This window comes from Triticum aestivum, chromosome 6B (genome assembly GCF_018294505.1).
Source record: "Triticum aestivum cultivar Chinese Spring chromosome 6B, IWGSC CS RefSeq v2.1, whole genome shotgun sequence".
In the NCBI taxonomy this organism is placed as follows: Eukaryota; Viridiplantae; Streptophyta; class Magnoliopsida; order Poales; family Poaceae; genus Triticum; species Triticum aestivum.
Genome location: NC_057810.1, coordinates 717,823,713 through 717,828,673, shown reverse-complemented (window position 1 = coordinate 717,828,673; position 4,961 = coordinate 717,823,713). Strand labels below are relative to the sequence as shown.

The following is a 4,961-nucleotide window of genomic DNA, read 5'->3' as shown; positions in this document are numbered from 1 at the left end:
TGGTGTGGTGTATTTTCTGATGATTTTCAGCTTTACCAAAAGAGCATGAAGCTTTCATTTGCCTCCTTGTTTTCTTCTCCCATCTTGCACTTGTGCAACACAACAGACGACATATTTTGTTGCCACATTTAGCTTGCCGCACGACTTGGTCTTGCACAAGCTATCGAGACCTACATTACTATTGTCCTGACAAAATAATGAACACAAAAAAAATGTTGCTTACCTTAGAAGCAGAATTGTTCATTCGACAAATAAAGGCAAAATCACAAGAGAAATGTTCTTCATTTTCAAGACAAATAAATGGTCAACCAAGTACTCAACTCTCAAAAGGCATAACCCAAAGGAAAGGAGATACCTTCAAACTAAAAAGGACAACTTGTCCTAAAAAACACCCCCTATGTAAACTAGTTTGGCCAAATTAATGTTCCAAAGTGCCCATCCAACAAAACTGTCGAAATGGCCTCAAGTTGCCAAATAGCCGCACTAGACCAGAGCTGAAATCAGCAATTTTCCAATTACCATGTTTTGACGATTTCATCACAGCTATTGATTAATTGGTGTGTGTTTTACTTCTCTTTGATCAAACTAGAGATAGAAAGAGAAACACCTATGTTTAGTCGGTTGATCAACAAGTCATGAGCAACAGTTAAGCGGTGCAAAAATATGCGTCGGGCGGTGGATGTTGGGTTCATGTAACCGTCCACCCATCACGACGTTACAATCAAATATGCAAATAAAAGCCCAGCTTCGATTTTTTGGCTGTACTGCTCACAGAATAAGAGCAACGTCCTTCCTTTAGCAATAAAATCATCTGCTCAATTTTAGCATGGAGGTAACAACTAATCATCTAAATCGAAACCTTTCAGTCTCGGCTTTCGCTCTCTGTCGTAAGTACTTGCATGGTGTAAGCAGATCATTCACCAGACGGCACTCATTTTCAACAAACTATCCTAGTAACAATAACAATAATCCTAGACCTACGAAGGCGTTACGAAAGGGCTACGTAACTTCCCTTGACAAATTCCCCCCCTCCCAATCATATTCTGCCAACTGGCTAATTACGTAGTGTTTCGTAACTCCCTACGTAGATGTAGCATTGCCCTCCTAGTAACCAGCCTGATCCTTAGCAAACCTTTTGTAATATCACCTAGCATAAGAGGATATAACAATAAAAAACAACGAAATCCATAGAGAAATAACAAGATGGTGATGGCATGGATTAAAATGCTAGACTATTTACTGTTGGAAATATCAGCACATTTTCGATTAGACTGCTGCAATGCCAAATCAATTTGAGCTCACATCTGAATTTACAAACCATCCATTTCCATAAAGGGAAACTTTGCGTATATGTTAGATTTTTCCGATTCAGCATACATGCAAATTATATAGATGGCAAGACAAAAAAGAAAAAGAAAAAGCAATACACATGGACTACGATCTCTCTAGAGGATCCCACATATGCATAGGAGCGTCGCTTAGATGTAACCAAGGAACATGACATATACAGAGTGTTACTTCCGCTGGTTCGGAGCAAGCTTGGCAACGAGCTCCTTAAAAACTGAGGGATAGGTCGTAAGTACATAATCCCAGCCATTGGTGTCCATTACTGCTTGCAAGCATGAGGGAGAATGGACTTGGATAAACTTGAAGCACGCCTCCTTCAATCTGCAGCAGTGGTGTTGTTCGGCTAGAGCAAGAGTGGACAACAACGAGCTCACACTTATGTGTTCAGACAACTGCTTTTTGCAGATGAACTTGAGTCATTGGACATCATTTTTTTCTGCCACTACCAACAAGTCTTGCAGCCATTGCAGCTGCATTTCATCCTCTGCTGCCCCCTTTTCTTGCCCTTGTTCCATGCCTTCTCACATTTTGTCCTCAGCTGATTTCTCTTTTTGTTCTTGTTTCACAACTCCTGGCATTTTGTCCGTCTCCATGTCGTTGTCATACAACATCATAGGGAATGAGTCCGTGTAGATGAAGCTAAGCAATGCCCCGAACACTTTTGCTTCCATGTCTTTGATTTGTATGACGCTAGACGTCTCTTTCATGGGGCCAAAGAGTTGTGCCATGAAGACCTTAGATCGGGCTGCAAGCACACATCGGTGTGCATCGATTATGTCACCACCGACCTCGAACTTCACATCAACACCCACTTCAGTTTGGAAGAGAACGTGAAAATCATGGCAAATGTCAGGTAGGAGCGCTTTTCGACCACCGGCATCGTCCTTGGTGTTGTTGAAGACCATGATGTCGCACCGAATGATGAAATAATTACCCCTTAGATACGGCGATCGTTCGAGGGCGTCTTTTCTGATAAACTTGTCCTGGCCCTAGGAAGAACCGTTGAAGTTGTATTTTCTGGTTTGACGTAAGTAGACCGGATTCTGCGTCTCAACCTGGTCGACGAAATTGAAACCTAACTTGGCTTCCACGGGCTTCTTGGCGTCATCGTCGCGGAGGCGGGAAACATAGAGGGAAATGAAGTCGACGCAGCTCTGGCTTTCACCGTTGGGGTAGTACTTAATGATCCAGCGATGGCCTCCTACCATGAATGGGCGGGAGGCGATGCTCTCGCTGGTGGGCATCTTGTCTTTGACACCGTAGTAGTCTTGGACCACTAGCAGGTGGTACCCACAGACCGTGCTGGTTTCGACGGGCGACTCGGTGGCTGGGCACAGCCCGCTGTCGGCCAGGATGGATACGCCGGCGAACGACGTCATGGCGGACCTGCGAGTTCATCGAAAATGTATGTAACCAATCCATGGTTGACACTCCAAGCTTCAGAGTTGGGGTCGATCGATGAGCCGAGGGGCAAACCTAGTTCATGTTCCGCGGCCGTCGCTTCTCCCCGAAACAGAGCTCACGCCGCCGCCGGTCCTCCCCGGAGACAGAGTTTGCAGCGTGCAAAGCTGTTAGAGCATCTCCAACAGATGCGCTACATAAGCCGCGCGCTGGAAAAGATGCTTATATAGCACGCGTAATCAAAAACAGCGTTTCAGCAGAAGCTGTAAGGGCTGCGGGGCAGCAAATTTGGGGCACGGGCTGCTGCATATCAGGCCGCCGGGTTGGTCGTCGTGTTTTTGTGCGTCTGGTAAACCTCTCGCACGCAAAAATACTATTTCAGCGCTGCAAAACTGTTTTAGCGCGCGGCGCTACCGCGCGCCTGTTGGAGATGCTCTTAGGGTTGATAACTAACTCACCACGTTGGATGGGTTTTAAAGGCCCTAAAGGTTCACGAGCTGCAAAGGCCATCGCTGAATTTTTCAGGATGCAAGAATGTATCGTAGTCAAAGAATTCGTACTATATCCGAGTTTGTTTATTTGTCTCAAAAAAATTCGAGTTTGTTTATGGAATGCTAAAAAACATTTGGCGGAAAATGTTATTGCCAAACAATAAGATTTTTGTAATTTAATAAAAAAAAGTTTCACCTCTAGTTTTAAAGGAACTCGCAACTGATCATCGATCGTTTTTTGGCAGACAATATATTTTCCACTAGCCTCGTCCCTCCTCTCGGATCCGCTTTATATCCTCTCATGCGTCAATGCATGCACTTCATTTCATCACGCCGTTGTGCAGCCTGGCCTCTTTGCTCAACCCCGTGTTGGCGCCTTGTTCCTCTCTTCTAGTGCCAGCCACGATGTCACTTGGCCTCCTCCTCTTCGTCGCCGGGTCGGAGGCGTGGTGGTGGTGGGATGGGGGGGGGGGGGGGGGGGGGGGGGGGGGGGGGGGGGGGAACAAGCCGCACGTCGGCACAAGCCTGGTTTTTTTAGGCGTGGCACAGGCCTGTTAGCATGGGCAACCTTGTGCAAAGGACCCATGTCCATAGCTACATTAACTAAAAGTGGTGGCCTATGAAAGAAGAGGAACTATGTACTAACCAAACCATGTCATATTATCTATAATACTACCTTATCTCTACTCTCTATCTCTACTTATATCTATATCTATATCTATATCTATACCTATACCTAGTACCTAGTAATAAAGCAAGGTGATATTCTTGATTTCGTCCCGCGGTTAGATGATTTTTTTGAGTTTTTCTATATCTGGCGAGGTGGTACTATTCACATGGAATTTTTGGTCGTCGTTTCATGCGTTGAGAAAACATAGCCCAAAGGCCGTTACGCCTCAACAGGGTGGGCTTCAGCCTTCCTCTGATGGGCCTGCTCCTGCCGCCTTACGAAAAAAGTGAAAAAAATATATATGTTCCAATTATATGAGTTGAACTCCCAACCTATACTTCAGTCCACATAGGTGCTAGCCAGCCGACCTACCTTCAGCATTCGGTAAATCTGTGATTCGGTGTAATATATTAGTCCCACCTCGCTCTTTTAAATCAAATCCCACCACTTATATACGCACGTGAGTTGTACTAAAATCAACCAGCCAAAGGTGATCCATTAAATCCAGCAAGGTAGCTCCAAGACAGACAAGCAAGCTCGTGATCGAGTGATGGCCGGCCTCCATTGCCAATGTGTACGTCCTGCAGGAGAGTGGCGGAGCTTGATCAATGTATATATAGCCACAAAATGCAAGGAATCAATGTCACATTGTGCGGGCTGTGGCGGCTGGCGACGACGGCGGCCAGCAGGCCGGAGTTCATGCAGTCGACGGCATCCATGAACACCCGTTAGTGACAATGCCGGGCGGCGCAGTCATCGTCTCCTTGGCGACGGTGTCCGGGCTCGAGGTTGTGTGTGCCTAGGCGTAGGTTTCGGCTGGTCAATGCAGGATGCTGGAATCCTTCTGGCAGCGGAGTAGTACGTCGTGGACGCTGCATGCAACGTGCGTGAAGATGAACCATGCAAGCTGGGCAGCAGGGGCCACTACTACCTGATTTGAAAAAAAAAATTTGTATGCAAGATGGAGTCGCTGCCATGCACGCTGGACTCACACCCATTGCGTGAGTGCCGAGTGCGCAAAGTTGCCTCGGGCACGACGACGACATGATGGC

General features: G+C 46.4%; 1 pseudogene; it reads right to left on the bottom strand.

Annotated features, from left to right (window-relative positions):
• Positions 1-1,514: 1,514 nt before the first annotated feature.
• Positions 1,515-2,726, bottom strand: LOC123139466 (BTB/POZ and MATH domain-containing protein 2-like; annotated as a pseudogene).
• Between the last annotated feature and the right edge of the window lie 2,235 nt (positions 2,727-4,961).